This window comes from Harmonia axyridis, chromosome 2 (genome assembly GCF_914767665.1).
Source record: "Harmonia axyridis chromosome 2, icHarAxyr1.1, whole genome shotgun sequence".
NCBI lineage: Eukaryota > Metazoa > Arthropoda > Insecta > Coleoptera > Coccinellidae > Harmonia > Harmonia axyridis.
Genome location: NC_059502.1, coordinates 4,410,625 through 4,428,628, shown reverse-complemented (window position 1 = coordinate 4,428,628; position 18,004 = coordinate 4,410,625). Strand labels below are relative to the sequence as shown.

Below are 18,004 nucleotides of genomic sequence, written 5' to 3'. Positions count from 1 at the left end.
TATACCTGAGTTCAATAAATGGCCTACTGGCCAAAATCTTACGATCGTCTTATATAAGTTTCCAGATTATATCGTGAAAATAAATTCGTTTTTTGTTTTGCATCGATCTCTATCCGTCACTGTTAGCATAACTGTTAATTGGAATTTATAAAGAAGACGAGTTGAGTTATTCGGTAGTGGTATTTATAATTTTCTGGTCTCACATTCTTTCGGTGTGTTTGAAATGGAGAAAGCCATCTGTTTTCATTGTTTATTATTGTTTTTAGGTTTATTCAGGTGGGAGGAAAACTATAGCTAATGGGTTTTTGAACAGATTTCTTTATAATTTCGTTACGTCTGTTCATGTGTAAATTTCGTCTTTTGAGCCGAAAATATAGGGTGTTTTTTTCGAGGTATATAACTTTAAGTTGGCATTACTGTTCAAGATGGCGATCGATTTAACAGCTGTCAAGTGATTTTGTTAGAATATTACTTCATCCGAACTTGTTTCGAGAGAGACAACCAACCATACACTTGAAGTTTTACTTCAACGTCGTAGGTGGCGCTGCGAGTCTGCACGTGGCGCGGCCATCGAGGGCCATCGAGAGAGAAAACAAATATAGATCTTCGATGATCGAGAGCAAACGTCAGTGACATAACCTGTGTGTTTTAGTTCTTCTGTCACGTCTTCTGTTCAGACAGCTGAACTGGGTTGAGCCCCTTCTGAGTTGAACTCCCTTGCGTTCAGACAGCTGAACTGGGTCGAGCCCCCTTCTGGGTTGGGCTCCCTTGCGTTCAGACAGCTGAACTGGGTCGAGCTCACTTCTGGGTTAGGGTTCCCTTTCGTTTAGCCTTCTAGAACTTGCTTAGAGAAAAAGTGAGACTTACGAGAGTGTTTTGAGAATAAACGATTAAAACCATTATCTGTGTATTAGTGAATACTCTGTATTTCAAAACCCCAAAAATCCAAAAGGTTATGGGCCCAGCACGCTTCCACTGCGCGACGAGGTAAACAATTATTCTGAAAATCTCACACGAGAAAAATATTGAGGTAAGTTGAAATTTCAACTTAATTAACGAGGTTAGAGGAGATATTTTATTGAGTTCAGTGAATGGAAATGATTTATTTCATATTTATTGCTGAAATAGAGAATTCCTGTTATACAGTATATGTATATTGTATTTGGAAATAATGTGTTTACCTATCTATTAGAGTTAAATCATGTTCACAACCTAGGAAGTTGATTTCAAGTGTAGAGATCTTGCAAATCTGATTCTTAACGGTTATTGAACGTTGATGTTTAAAGAAATGAGATATTTTACTATACACAGGTTTTGATAGAGTTAAATCATGTTCACAACCTAGGAAGTTGATTTCAAGTGTAGAGACCTTGCAAATCTGATTCTTAACGGTTATTGAACGTTGATGTTAAGAGAAATGACATATTTTACTATACACATGTCATATAGATTTTGATTATGCAGATGTAGAGATTCTGCATACTTGTTGTATCAAATTGACTTAGATGTTCATGAATTCAGAGATTTCACATTCATCATTTGAGAAAATTATATTATGTGAATTTAGAGTTTTTCAGAGTCATAATTTGAGAGATGTACATACATCATTCGAGAGGTATCGATGAGAAAATTTCAGAGACTTTGCTAACATACTTTCTGTTTTAGATTGGATAATTTTAGAGAATTTACATACCACACCTAGAGAATTGGAGCATGTAGATTTAAAGATTCTACATACATTGCTTGGAGCATGTAAAATTGGATGTTTCATATTCCATAAACATAATCCAGAGATTGAGATATTTTGAGAGTATATATATTGATGAAAAATTTGGGGAATTATTTATTTCACTAAACTACAAAAACTGCAGTATGGTAAGATTAGTGATAATCAATATTTCAGGGCTTCTTTTGTACAATGCTTGCTGTGCTGTGTTGTTCGTTTGTAAGCTAGGGATATTATAGGATTCAAGTATTCATCCCGTATAATGTACAAATGGCCATACCTAACTCAACAGGTTTTCATTGCAGTGCGTGATACCGCTTTGTAGTAAGGTGTATATATACGTGGTGGTGATGCTCGAAAACTTTAATAGCCATGTTTCGAATTGTATCAGATTGCTGTGCATCTGAGGCAATTCAGAAGCACGAAACAAAATTTTATATCTTATACCTGGTAGTAAATGTACTAAGAGAGCATATAATGCACAAAAATCTTAAAATACATAATATAAATATTTTGTTTCATAAATCCTGAAATAGATGGCAGCCAAAGGAAATCAAGGAAAACCGTTGGTGGATTATCATAGCGATTCCACCATTTCCGTAAGTGCAGAAGATATAGGTTTCATGCATTACGAGGAAAGAGAGAATTGTCAAAACCAATGTAAGTTTTTCATGCAATTAATAATTGCCCATTTCCTTGATCTTAGCTGACTAGAAAAGTATCAACGAGTGATACGTAGATGAGAGATGCTAGAGAAATTTTAGAGTCATTACACAAAACCCCCTTTTGAGAAATTAGAGATCTGAGAGAGGAGAAATTGTCGACAATGGAGAGAGTACAATAGAGAGAGTAGAGAAGAGAATTTTAGAGTATGAGAAAACCCAGGTATATATAAATTAATCCATGTTAGGTAATTAGAGTTATGGAAATATTTTTGAGGTTGAATTTTAGAGATTTTGGAGTACGAGAAAAACCCAGCTATATTTAAAATTTATTCATGTCACAGAGGTCATTAGAGATATGAGAATATTTTTGAGGTTAAATTTTAGAATTTGAGAAAACCCAGGTATTCAAAAATTAATTCATTTTACAGAGGTGATTATAGTTAAGAGAATAATTTCTGGGGTTAAATTCTAGAGCTTAGAAAACCCAGGTATTTAAAATTAATCCATGTTACAGAACAGAATTCAAATTTAAGATCTGGATGGACAGTCTATGATCAGAGCTTTTTGACAAATGATTTGTTGGACGTCATAGAGCCAAGTACGAGTAACCAAACTTTTTCGGAGGCCAACAAATCCAAGAGAAGTAATTAAGTATGAGACATTATCATAAACAGAATTGAGAAGAACTATTGAAAGAAAAATTTTGAATATCCGAGACCCTGTTGAAGTAAGTAGAGGTTTGAGGTTCTCCAGGAAGTGCAAGTCAAATGCGACACACACTTCAGGTAAGAGCATGTGAGGTGTGATTGAGCTAACTGCTCAAAAGATAAGATCTGCACTTTATCAGGCTGTATTACCAGTCATATCCAAGTTACGAGATGCAGATCTGACCAGGAGACAGACCCCAAACCAAGAAGGTAATTTAGACGAGATCAAGACCTTCATCAGAGAGAGAGAGAGACCAGAGAGATTGGAGGTTGAGAAGAGGTCTGAAATTGAAGAGGAGATTCCAAAAGTTCAACGGGTACATAAAATTAAAATGCTTCCATTGTAACAAAGAAAGACACTGATCAACTGATTGAAATTTGAGGCAACAGAGTAAGTAAGTGATTCTGCTTCGGTTGTGGGACAATCAAGTAAGAGGATTTATTGGATTTTATATTTGGGTTATATAAATACAGAGTATTCACTAATACACATATAATGATATTAATCGTTTATTCTCAAGACAACTAACTCTAGTAAGTCTAAACTCTATCTCAAAACAAGTTCAGTTCACAAGACACAACGAAAGGCCCTGACAGAAGCCAGGTTAGAAGAGACTGTCACTCTAAAGTCTTATGCCTGACGTTCGCTCTCGACCATCGAAGGTTCATTCTTGTTTTCTCTCTCGATGGCCCTCGATGGCCTCGCCACGCGCAGACTCGTAGCGCCACCGCACGACATGCAATAACACTATCAAGTGTAGGGTTGGTTGTCTCTCTCGTAATCTGTTCGGATGAAGTAATATTCTAACACTCCCTCCCTTCATCATCGAACTACAACCAGCATTCTCCACTCCAAGTCTAATCTATAAACAGAACTCAATTAGTTTATACTCTAGTCCCTAGAAATACTCTGAAAACAAAAATTCAATGAGTTAGTATTAAATCATTAGATTTTGAGTTAATCCCTTATGACCGTCTGATGGTTAAAGGTTTTGTAATTATGTCAGCCACATTCTCCTTGGTTGGAATCCATCTCACTGTGATTTTCTTTTCTTCAACACATTGTTTTATGAAATCACCATGTGTTTCAGCCATATGTCTTCTAAGTCCAGATTTCTCTCTATGTATTAGGTCGTCATCTAAACGATCATCAAATACCTTTAGTTTGTGATCACCATCTCTCTTGGTGCAGTCTCCAGCGGATTTGTTATCACACCAGACTGTTATAGGAGACATCAGTTTTCCTATCACAAATCTAAGTACCTTGTCAAGAGTTATTAATTCTTGATAGGCATTATTCATGGCTAGGTATTCGGCTCTACAAGTGGACAATGTGACATAGGTTTGATTATGGCTCCTCCAAGCTATTACATCTTCAAACAATCTAATAACATACCTTTCAGTTGATGAAAAGTCGGTATGGTCTGTAAATGTTGCATCGGTAAATGTTGCATCGGTAAATGCCTCTAAGTATTAAGTTTGAGCGGTGAATTTAAGACTTAAATTCACAGTACCTTTCAAATACCTGAATATTCTCTTTACACCTTTCCAATCAGCTTCAATCGGCTTCATTTGTTTTCTCGTTAAATAGTTAACAGCAAACGTAGTGTCTACCATTTGATGGATACATTAAGCTACCAATAGCTTCTCTATAAGGAACTCTTTTCATCTCTATAAGGAACTCTTTTCATCTCTATAAGGAACTCTTTTCTTCTCTATAAGGAACTCTTTTCATCTCTATAAGGAACTCTTTTCATCTTTAGTTTATCTGAGTCATCTTGTAGATTCTCCGATTGATTTCTCTTAATCCTATTTTCAATCTGTCTGGTTACCATAGGAGTATTTTGAGCATTGCAGTCATTCATATTTAATCTATCTAATATATTCATGGTATAATTTGATTGATTGATTTATATACCTCTCTTCTCGGTTTCTCTTTATATTTATATCATTTCTCCTCCATGTATATAAACAAGTCCATGTATATCATTCTCTGAACCAAGTTTCTGGATCTCTTCAGTGAATCTCTTATTACATCTCTTTGGACTTATCTTCAGTCCATATAGGGCTTTCTGGAGTTTATATACATAAGATCGTTTGATCTCATTGTCAATGTCTACTCCATCAAGGATCTTCATATAGATCTCCTCTATAGTGCCATTTAAAAAGGCAGGTTTTTACTTCTGATTGACAAGCATGTAAATCATACTTATTTATTATTGCAAATGTAGCTCTAATTACAGGAAGTCTAATGTCATAGATATTTTTGACCTTAAAGCCTCGTATGACTAATCTTACTTTGTATCGTATAAGACCATTTGCCTCTAATTTTCTCTCGAATACCATTTCGAGTCTATAATGTTTGCCTGTTTTACAGATATTTGAAGATACTCTTTATCTACCAATATCCAAACCTTATTTTGTATCATGGAATCAATTTCTTCTTTTATAGCTTTCTTCCATAAGTGGCCTTATCTAGAATTTATAGCTTCCTTGAATTTAATCGGTTCTCGATTTAATGAAGAAATAAGACAAAACCTCATATCTTCTTCTTTATCGGTTTTCTCATATTTACCTAAAATAATAATATTAATAGCTGATCTTTATTGATAATGAATTATCCAAAGGCAATCGACCGAGGTCGTTCAGCCCAATTTCTAAAATATTATTCTCTGAGTAATTAAGAAACCTTGCATAGCTTACGTCCTTTACGATTTTCTTTAAGTGTAGCAGGGTATTGGCCTTTTGATCGGCAGTTCCCTTATTTTGGCTCTTTCGAGTTTTTCATCCAATCCCAGTCGATTATATTTTCCTGGGTCTGTAATTTTTCTTAAGTATCATCAAGTTGTTTATTTCTATAAACATCTTTGTAGGCAAGTTTCTTGTTAAATCTCACATGTAGCTCGAGCTTGAATGCCACGTCAAGTATCCTGTAGCGGTATAACCCACTAGGACAGCTTTCAGGGCACATTATCCAAATTTCAAGCTGGGTTTTGGAATCTTAATGTATGCGAACATCGCAATACATAATAATACTTACAAATACTTCCAATACATCCAAAATCTCTCAATTTGATCAAAGTGGCATTTTGCATTTGGTGCAAACTTTGTCAACGGTGTTTGATATCTGATAGACTTGTGTGTTCTGTTGTACACATCTATAGATGCATCAATACCAATCTCCCACATACTCTCAGGTAGTCTGGAATCAAAATGTATGTACGAACCTTCTTTTGGATCGTCAAGTTAAACCTCTCCGCTCTCTCATTCTCTATATTTTCTCTACTCAGTACTTCTGGGAATTTCCTTTCGGTAAATCTGTACCTTAATCTGACCTGATATAATATATCTTCTCATTTTTCTCCAACAAGTTTCTTGTTGATATTAAGAATTTCTCTAATGCTTCAACCAACTCATCTTCTGTTTTAATGGATATGCTTTAGCAAGTCTCCAATAGTCTTCTATGTAGACATTAATGAATCTTTACTGACCTGGATGAGATGGTGGTTTAATAAGTTCCATCGTGTCAGTGTGTGTCAACTTGTTGTTTCTCAGCTCTCATTCTGTCTCTTTAAAATGTAATTTTTCCATTGTCGATATGATACATACTTCACGTTCTAAGTTTTGGAGTGATTCCAAGTTATCGATCTAAATTACCTCTCTGCTGATATGACTGCAATCCCAATTTTTCTTGTTGCTCAGATTGTGTTTCATGTGTTTTGTCAGTTGAAACTTGTGAACTTTCTCTTTAGTTTAAACGATGAGATTATATTACTTCTCCCTCCCAATCGCAGATTCTGGTTCTCCCTCCGAACCTAATAACTCGTTATTGGAATGTGTCTGCGATTGCAAGCTCATCTCATCTTCTTCGCTTATCGTTGCTCGACTCTCTAAAACAATCTCATGATTAATCTTATTGTAAACACTTAGGATTTGGAATTGTCCTCTAAAACAATTTCATTATTAACCTCATTATAAACTCTTAGGACCTGTTCTCTAAAACAAATTCATTATTAATCTTATTGTAAACTCTTAGGACTTGGACATCTAAGTAAATATTGAACCCAGAGTCTGCGAGTTTACGTAAGGGAAGTAAATTCTCAGAAATCTCTTTCTCTGCAAATACGTTTTGCAATTTCTTAGTATTCTCATTTCTAGAATCTAAATATAACATTAACTCACCCTTACTATCGATTACAATGACTGCTACCTCGTTTTATTCGCTCTCTATACTCATATTTTGACATCTCTCAAAGTTTTTCAAGTCAGACAATCCTTTACGATATGGTCTGTTGCTACAGAATCTGCAAAGAAGTTAATGATTGGATCAAGTTTACCTGTTTTAGTTTCTCTATGCTTTATACTTCCAACCCTTCTTGCCTTGGAGCGACCCTCTTTGTTGAATCTCTTACTCTCTCTCATTCTTCTCTGGTCTACGTGGCTTCGTTCTTAGTGTTGAGACGTGGCTTGTTCATCCTACCTCTACTCGATCCTCTAAATTGAACGTTTCGTTCATGCCACCATTGTTAATTCAATCCTCTTACTTGATTGTCCCACAACCGAAACAGAGTCACTTACTTACTCTGTGGTACAAATTTGAATCGGTTGACCAGTGTCTCTCTTTGTTACACCGGAAGCATTTCAATTTATGTACCCGTTGAAATTTTGGAGTCTCCTCTTCAATTTCAGACCTCTTCTCAGCCTCTAATCTCTCTGATCTCGTCTAAATTACCTTCTTGGTTTGGGGTCTGTCTCCTGGTCAGATCTGCATCTCGTAACTCGGATATGACTGGTAATACAGCCTGATAAAGTGCAGATCTTATCTTTTTGAGCAGTTAGCTTAATCACACCTCAAAAGCTTCATACTCTCATACTATCGAGTCGAATCTTTCACAGAAATCATCGACCGATTCGTATTTCTCCATTTTTTAATGGAGTACAAGTAAGCTCTTACTTCAACAGGGTCTCGGATATTGAAAGTTTTCTTTTAATAATTCTCCTCAATTCTGTTTATGATAATATCTCATACTCAACTACTTCTCTTGGATTTGTTAGCCTCTGAAAAAGTTTGGTTACTCGTACTTGGCTCTATGACGTCCAACAAATCGTTTGTCAAAAAGCTCTGATCATAGACTGTCCATCCAGATCTTAAAATTTGAATTCTGCTCTGCAACATAGATAAATTTTAAATACCTGGGTTTTCTAGTACTCTAGAATTTTAACCCCAAAAATTATTCTCTCAATTCTAATCACCTCTGTGAAATGAATTAATTTTTATTAAATACAGCTGGGTTTTCTCAAACTCTTAAATCTCTAAGATTTAATCTCGAAAATATTCTCATCACTCTAATTACCACTGTAACATGAATAAATTTTTATATACCTGGGTTTTCTCGCACTCTAATCTCTAATATTCTCTACTCTACTCTACTCTATTGTCGACAATTTCTACTCTCTCAAATCTCTAAATCTCTAATATCTCAAAAGGGGTTTTGTGTAATGACTTCTAAAATTTCTCTAGCATCATCTCTCATCTAGTCTCATCGTATCACTCGTTGATACTGCTCTAGTCAGCTTAAATCAAGGAAATGGGCAATTATTAATTGCATGAAAGACTTACATTGGTTCTGACAATTCTCTCTTTCCTCGTAATGCATGAAACCTATATCTTCTGCACTTACGGAAATGGTGGAATCGCTATGATAATCCACCAATGGTTTTCCTTGATTTCCTTTGGCTGCCATCTATTTCAGGATTTATGAAACAAAATATTTATATTATGTATCTTAAGATTTTTGTGCATTATATGCTCTCTTAGTACATCTACTACCAGGTATAAGATATAAAATTTTGTTTCGTGCTTCTGAATTGCCTCAGACGCACAGCAATCTGATACAATCCGAAACGGAATTATCAAGTTTTCAAATATCACCACCTCATATCTGTAAACCTTACTACAAAGCGGTATCACGCACTGCAATGAAAACCTGTTGAGTTAGGTATGGCCATTTTACAAATACGGGATGAATACTTGAATCCTATAATATCCCTAGCTTACAAACAAACAACACAGCACAGCAAGCATTGTATGAAAGAAGCCCTGAAATAATAGTTATCACTAATCTTACCATACTGCAGTTTTTGTAGTTTAGTGAAATAAATAATTCCCCAAATTTTTCATCAATATATATAGTCTCAAAATATCTCCATCTCTGGATTATGTTTATGGAATGTGAAACATCCAATTTTACATGCTCCAAGCAATGTATGTAGAATCTTCAAATCTACATGATCCAATTCTCTAGGTGTGGTATGTAAATTCTATAAAATTATCCAATCTAAAACAGAAAGTATGTTAGCACAATTTCTAAAGTTTACATAATCTCAGGCTCTGAAAGGTTTCAATAAACACTATAAAATTTCCTCATGTAAACCTCTCGAATGATGTATGTACATCTCTCAAATTATGACTCTGAAAAATACTCTAAATTCACATAATATTACTTTCTCAAATGATGAATGTGAAATCTCTAAATTTACAAACATCTAAATCAATTTGATACAATGAGTATGCAAAATCTACATCTGCATAATCTAAATCTATAAAACATGTGTATATTAAAATATCTCATTTCTCTAATCTGAATCTCTCATTTAAATCTATAAAACTTGTGTATAGCAAAATATCTCGTTTCTCTAATCTGAATCTTAATCATCTAAATCTATAAAACATGTGTATATTAAAATATCTCGTTTCTCTAAACTGAATCTTAATCATCTAAATCTATAAAACATGTGTATATTAAAATATCTCGTTTCTCTAAACATCAACTGTCAATAACCGTTAAGAATCAAAGTTGATTCCTTGTCTAATAGATAGGTAAACACATTAACCAAATATAGTATATACTGTATAACAGGAATTCTCTATTTCAGGAATGAATATGAAATAAATCATTTCCATTCACTGAACTAACTAAAATATCTCTAGCCTCATAATTAAGTTGAAATTCAACTTACCTCAATGTTTTTCTTGTTGTTTACACAACATATTTTCAGAAGTTTACCTTGTTGCGCAGTTTAAAGCGTGCACTGAGCCTATAACCTATTGGATTTTATATTTGGGTTATATAAATACAGAGTATTCACTAATACACATATAATGATATTAATCGTTTATTCTCAAGACAACTAACTCTAGTAAGTCTAAACTCTATCTCAAAACAAGTTCAGTTCACAAGACACAACGAAAGGCCCTGACAGAAGCCAGGTTAGAAGAGACTGTCACTCTAAAGTCTTATGCCTGACGTTCGCTCTCGACCATCGAAGGTTCATTCTTGTTTTCTCTCTCGATGGCCCTCGATGGCCTCGCCACGCGCAGACTCGTAGCGCCACCGCACGACATGCAATAACACTATCAAGTGTAGGGTTGGTTGTCTCTCTCGTAATCTGTTCGGATGAAGTAATATTCTAACAGGATTGCATTAACAATGGTGGCACGAACGAAACGTTAAATTTAAAGGATCGAGTAGAGGTAGGTTGAACAAGCCAAGTTTCAACACTAAGAGACGAAGCCATGTAAACCAGAGGAGAATGAGAGAGAGTAAGAGATTCAAAAAAGAGGGTCGCTCCAAGGCAAGAAGGGTTGGAAGTATAGAGCATAGAAAAACTAAAACAGGTAAACTTGATGCAATCATTAACTTCTTTGCAGATTCTGGAGCAACAGACCATATCGTAAATGGTTGTCTGATTTTGAGAAACTTTGAGAGATGTCAAAATATGAGGATAGAGAGCGAATAAAACGAGATAGCAGTCATTGTAATCGATGAGGACAATTCCAAATCCTAAGAGTTTACAATAAGGTTAATAATGAGATTGTGTTAGAGAGTCAAGCAACGATAAGCGAAGAAGATGAGATGAGCTTGCAATCGCAGACACAGTCCAATAACGAGTTATTAGGTTCGGAGGGAGAACCGGAATCTGCGATTGGGAGGGAGAAAGAGTATGATCTCATCTTTTCACCTAAAGAGAAAGTTCACAAGTTTCAACTGACAAAACAGATGAAACACAATCTGAGCAACAAGAAAATATTGGGATTGCAGTCATATCAATAGAGAGGTAATTTAGATCGATAACTTGGAATCAATCCAAAACTTAGAACGTGAAGTATGTATCATATCGACAATGGAAAAATTACACTTTAAAGAGACAGAATGAGAGCTGAGAAACAACGAATTGACACACACTGACACGATGGGACTTATTAAACCACCATCTCATCCAGGTCAGTAAAGATTAATTAATGTCTACATAGAAGACTATTGGAGACTTGCTAAAGCATATTCATTAAAACAGAAGATGAGTTGGCTGAAGCATTAAAGAAATTCTTAATATCAACAAGAAACTTGTTGGAGAAAAATGAGAAGGTATATTATATCAGGTCAGATCAAGGTACAGATTTACCGAAAGGAAATTCCCAGAAGTACTGAGTAGAGAAAATATAGAGAACGAGAGAGCGGAGAGGATTGACTCAACGATCCAAAAGAAGGTTTGTACATACATGTTTGATTCCAGACTACCTAAGAGTATGTGGGAGATTGATGTTGATGCATTCATAGATGTGTACAACAGAACACACAAGTCTATCAGATATCAAACACCATTGACAAAGTTTGCACCAAATGCAAAATGCCACTTTGATCAAATTGAGAGATGTGGATGTATTGAATGTATTGTTGTAAGTATTATTATGTATTGTGATGTTCGCATACATTAAGATTCCAAAATCCAGCTTGTAAGTATTATTATGTATTGTGATGTTCGCATACATTAAGATTCCAAAATCCAGCTTGTAAGTATTATTATGTATTGTGATGTTCGCATACATTAAGATTCCAAAATCCAGCTTGAAATTTGGAGAATGTGCCCTGAAAGATGTCCCAGTGGGTTATACCGTGGATACTTGACGTAGCATTCAAGCTCGGAAAAAGTCCCTTGAATCTCAACATGTGAGATTTAACAAGAAACTTGCCTACAAAGATGTTTATAGAAATAAACAACTTGATGACACTAGAAAAAATTAGAGACCCAGGAAAATATAATTGACTGGGATTGGATGAAAAACTCGAAAGAGCCAAAATAAGGGAACTGTCGATAAAAAGGCCAGTACCCTGCTACACTTAGAGAAAACTGTAGAGGACGTAAGCTATGCAAGGTTTTTTAATTATTCAGAGAATAGTATTTTAGAAAGTATACTGAACGACCTCGGTCGATTGCCTTTGGATAACTAGTTATCAATAAAGATCAACTATTAATATTATTATTTTAGGTGAATATGAGAAAACCGATAAAATTCGACGAAGCTATAAATTCTAGAGAAGGCCACTTATGGAGGAAAGCTATAAAAGAAGAAATTGATTCCATGATACAAAATAAGGTTTGGATATTGGTAGATAAAAAGTATCCTCAAATATCTGGAAAACGGGCAAATATTATAGACCCAAAATGGTATTCGAGAGAAAATTAGAGGCAAATGGTCTTATACGATACAAAGTAAGATTAGTCATACAAGGCTTTAAGGTCGAAAATATCTATGACATTGAAAGGAGACATATGTACCAGACTTCCAGTAATTAGAGCTACATTTGCAATAATCAATAAGTATGATTTACATACTTGTCAATCAGAAGTAAAAACCTGCTTTTTAAATGGCACTATAGAGGAGATCTATATGGAGATTCTTGATGGAGTAGACATTGACAATGAGATCAAACGATCTTATGTATATAAACTCCGGAAAGCCCTATATGGACTGAAGATAAGTCCAAAGAGATGTAATAAGAGATTCACTGAAGAGATCCAGAAACTTGGTTCAGAGAATGATATACATAGACCTTGTTTATATACTTGGAGGAGAAATGATATAAATATAAAGAGAAACCGAGAAGAGAGGTATATAAATCAATCAATCAAATTATACCATGAATATGTTAGATAGATTGAATATGAATGACTGCAAGGCTCAAAATACTCCTATGTTAACCAGACAGGTAGAAAACAAGATTAAGAGAAATCAATCGGAGAATCTACAAGATGACTCAGATAAACTAGAGACGAAAAGAGTTCCTTATAGAGATGAGAAGAGTTCCTTATAGAGATGAGAAGAGTTCCTTATAGAGATGAGAAGAGTTCCTTAGAGAGATGAAAAGAGTTCCTTATAGAGAAGCGATTGGTAGCTTAATGTATCCATCAAATGGTAGACACTACGTTTGCTGTTAACTGTTTAACGAGAAAACAAATGAAGCTGATTGGAAAGATGTAAAGAGAATATTCAGGTATTTGAAAGGTACTGTGAATTTAAGTCTTAAATTCACCGCTCAAACTTAATACTTAAAAGCATTTACCGATGCAACATTTAGAGACCATTCCGACTATTCATCAACTGAAAGGTATGTTATTAGATTGTTTGGAGATGTAATAGCTTGGAGAAGCCATAAACAAACATATGTCACATTGTCCACTTGTCAATCCGAATATCTAGCTATGAGTGATGCTTGTCAAGAATTAATATCTCTTGATAAGGCACTTAGATTTGTGGTAGGTAAACTGATGTTTCCTATAACAGTCTGGTGTGATAACAAATCCGCTGGAGACTACACCAAGAAAGATGGTAGTCACAAACTAAAAGTATTTGATGATCATTTAGAGGTAATAAATGACGACCTACTACATAGAGAGAAATCTGGACTTAGAAGATAGATGGTTAAGACACATGGTGATTTCAAACAATGTGTTGAGTATAAGAGAACCACAGTGAGGTGGACTCCAACGAAAGAGAATGTGTCAGAGATACCATCAGACAATCATAAGAGATTAACTCAAAAACTAATGATTTAATAATCTTGGAATACTAACCCATTATTTTTGTTTTCAGAGTATTTCTAGAGACTAGAGTATAAACTAATTGAGTTCTGTTTATAGATTAGACTTAGAGTGGAGAATGCTGCTTGTAGTTCGATGAAGGGAGGGAGTGTTAGAATATTACTTCATCCGAACTTGTTTCGAGAGAGACAACCAACCATACACTTGAAGTTTTACTTCAACGTCGTAGGTGGCGCTGCGAGTCTGCACGTGGCGCGGCCATCGAGGGCCATCGAGAGAGAAAACAAATATAGATCTTCGATGATCGAGAGCAAACGTCAGTGACATAACCTGTGTGTTTTAGTTCTTCTGTCACGTCTTCTGTTCAGACAGCTGAACTGGGTTGAGCCCCTTCTGAGTTGAACTCCCTTGCGTTCAGACAGCTGAACTGGGTCGAGCCCCCTTCTGGGTTGGGCTCCCTTGCGTTCAGACAGCTGAACTGGGTCGAGCTCACTTCTGGGTTAGGGTTCCCTTTCGTTTAGCCTTCTAGAACTTGCTTAGAGAAAAAGTGAGACTTACGAGAGTGTTTTGAGAATAAACGATTAAAACCATTATCTGTGTATTAGTGAATACTCTGTATTTCAAAACCCCAAAAATCCAAAAGATTTATTTTCAGTTTGGTTTGGCAATCTATCATGAATAGACTCACGCCTGAACAACGCTTGCAAATAGTGAAATTTTATTTCGAAGATAATGGTTCTGTGCGGAATACGTATCGCGTCCATTTTATTTTGTTAAGCGATGAAGCGCACTTCTGGTTGAATGGCTACGTCAACAAACAAAACTGCCGCATTTGGAGTGAAACTAATCCTCAAGTGTATGTCGAAACACCGTTACATCCAGAAAAACTGACTGTTTGGTGCGCTTTATGGGCTGGTGGAATCATTGGTCCGTACTTCTTCAAAAACGATGATGGCCAGAACGTTACAGTCAATGGTGATCGGTATAGAGTCATGATTACTAACTTTTTCATTCCTGAATTGAACAACCATGATGTCCAGGAGCTGTGGTTCCAACAAGACGGCGCAACATGTCACACAGCTCGTGCCACAATCGATTTATTGAAAGACACGTTTGGTGACCGCCTAATTTCAAGTTTTGGACCTGTGAATTGGCCTCCAAGATCTTGTGATTTAAAACCGCTAGACTACTTTCTGTGGGGCTATGTAAAGTCATTGGTCTATGCGGATAAGCCACAAACCCTTGACCATTTGGAAGACAACATTCGCCGTGCTATTGCCGATATACGGCCACAAATGTTGGAAAAAGTCATCGAAAATTGGACGTCCAGTTTGGACTACATCCGAGCCAGCCGTGGCGGTCGTATGACAGAAATCATATTTAAAATGTAATGCCACAATATTATCTTGCGGATAAATAAACAAAAACGAAACAATCCCAATTTTGCAAAACAATTTTCCTAGTCGTATCATCACAATTGGACACCGAGATCTTGTGATTTAACACCTTGAGATATTTTCCTGGCGCCAAGTGAAAGGCAAGGGCGTAGATTTTTTTTTCCTTGGAGGGGTAATAAAAAAAATGTTTTCAGGACAACGTTTACTCATCTCTGTTATGTGAGGAAAAAAAGGTTTGATAACGAAGTATGATCTAAAAATTACTAGAAATAATAGCATTTTTTCATTACCGATTCGATTGTTCTTACTAGTGCAATAAAAGTAATCATCTTAAAAGCAATAATAAACTTATAAACTGTAAAAGGGGCGATTTTTTGCTGCCGTGTCGATTTTAAAGAAAAGTACAAAGACTTCATATTGGTTCATTGGTTCATTTTATGGAAAATTTGTCATTCTTCGTCTTTGAGAGAATTCTGAAATGTTATATTTTGAAAATCTTGGGGGGTGTATTTACCCCCTGTACCCCTATTTCTACACCCTTGGTAAAAGATAAATTCTATGTCAATACCCAAAAATCGATTCAAAACCTTGAAGATGGAATTCGTGAAGTTATCGATGACATACAGCTGCAAAAATGTGGAATGGTCATGGAAAATTTTATGAAAAGGGTATGGTGCTGCAACCTTGCTGATATCGTTTTCCATCGTTGACAACATACTTTCCTCTTTACAATGAACTAAACATCCATTGATTTCTCCTAAAACATACTCGTTTTGTTTTAATATTAAAATAAAGCCTCTCGTTGTAAAACCCTTCAGTTTAAAATCATATACACTGTGTCCGCAAAGTATGGAACAAATTCATTTTTAGCTAAACAGACCATTTTAAGAAATAATCCTGAAACACGTCGATTTTTTATTTTAATTTAGCGAATTTTAAAATAATAATCTAATATACAGGGTGAATTACTTTCAAGTAATGACGTCACCGTCATTTTTTTCAATGGAACACCCCCATTTTGTCTCAATTTTCCGATTACTCTAGCTGAGCTGATTCCCAAAATGTATCACATGTTGATTCCAATTGGTACAGGGTAGACAAAAATACAATAGTTTTGTTTGTGCTCATAAAGTAACGCATAACATTCTATATTAGTTGTATTAACAATATTATCAAAAATACTTATTGTTTAGCGGCAATTAGTTTGAATTTAACACCCTGTAGTTTGTTACATTTTTAGATTAATAAAAATGAACATATTTGGGTACTTGTGGTCTAGCAGACAGAATATGAAAGAAATTATTTCTTATCAATTCAAAAAAAAAACATTGTCGTCTAGTTTTTTGTGAAATGAAATCATCTGTTTATTGCCGCTAGACAATAAGTATTTTGATAATATTGTTAATTTAACTAATAACGTATGTTACGCGTTACTTTATGAGCACACACATTACTATTGTATTTTTGTCCACCATGTACCAATTGGAATCAACATGTGATACATTTTAGAATCAGCTCAGCTAGAGTAAGAGTGGAAAATTGAGACGAATTGGGGGTGTTCCATTAAAAAAAATGACGGTGACGTCATTACTCGAAAGTAATTCACCCTGTATATTAGATTATTATTTTGAAATACGGTAAATTAAAATAAAAAATCGACGTATTTCAGGATTATTTCTCAGAATGGTCTGTGGCATTTATTCATAAAAAATTCGCTGTCATCGTAACCAGAATTCTGTCATTACTATCAAAAGTTTCAGAATTCCACGCAAAGAAAATAAAATGTTGAATATTCCACGAGTTAAAAAATATCAATCGCAATTTTAATTGTAAATCGATAAATCATTGATGTGAACCAGATCACAATATTCAAGCTGTTCGGAACATGAAAAAAAAATCTCATGTACTATTATCAATAATTATATAACGTTTTTCCTTCTCATAGCCGAACAGTAAATCATGTAGGCTGTAGAATAACTAGTTACAACCGTACTGCACAATGCACAGTCCTTGGATTGAACCTTGATGGTTGCGACATTAGAAGATACCGCTTTTCATTTTTGTTGAATAGAGGATGCATTAGAATGTGATTATCTAATACGTAATGCGAATTTATATAACAAATTATGGTGTTGGTCACTTCCGTCTATTTCGATCCGTTTTATAAATGTGTTTTTACTGCATAATGAAACATGCTCACTCAAAATTTTATGTGGAAATCTGAACTAACGTAGCAATTTGGAATTATTCCAAATTCGATGAAAAATCTTCGTGAATTGAAAGAGACTTCTATGCACTGCAGTAAAATACATTTTTTTAGTATTTTAATGCAACATTTTGAACTCCAAAAGAATACAGGTTGAGGTCCTTTCAAAACCGTGAAAGAGTATTCCAATATTATAGTTTTACCTCTTCTGTCATGATGTTTGGTAGATTTTTTCTCACGAATATTTCAAAAATATATCAGTGCTATAAATTTATTTTCGAAAAACGAAAAGTAACCAAAGACTTTTTTATTTTTCATTCCCAAATTGAAAATATTCATTCATCTTCCATGTAGATTATTGTATAAGGAAATTATGTGAGAACCCCATAGAAATCGGTTGTTTGTAAGAATCTCTAATTTCG

At 35.0% G+C, this 18,004-nt stretch overlaps 1 long non-coding RNA gene across 1 annotated transcript; it reads left to right on the top strand.

The window, feature by feature from the left end:
• The first annotated feature begins 2,290 nt into the window (after nt 1–2,290).
• Nucleotides 2,291–3,281, top strand: LOC123672929. The gene is made up of 2 exons (XR_006746389.1): nt 2,291–2,611; nt 2,666–3,281. It is a non-coding gene; the product is annotated as an uncharacterized LOC123672929 (long non-coding RNA).
• The last annotated feature ends 14,723 nt before the right edge of the window (nt 3,282–18,004 follow it).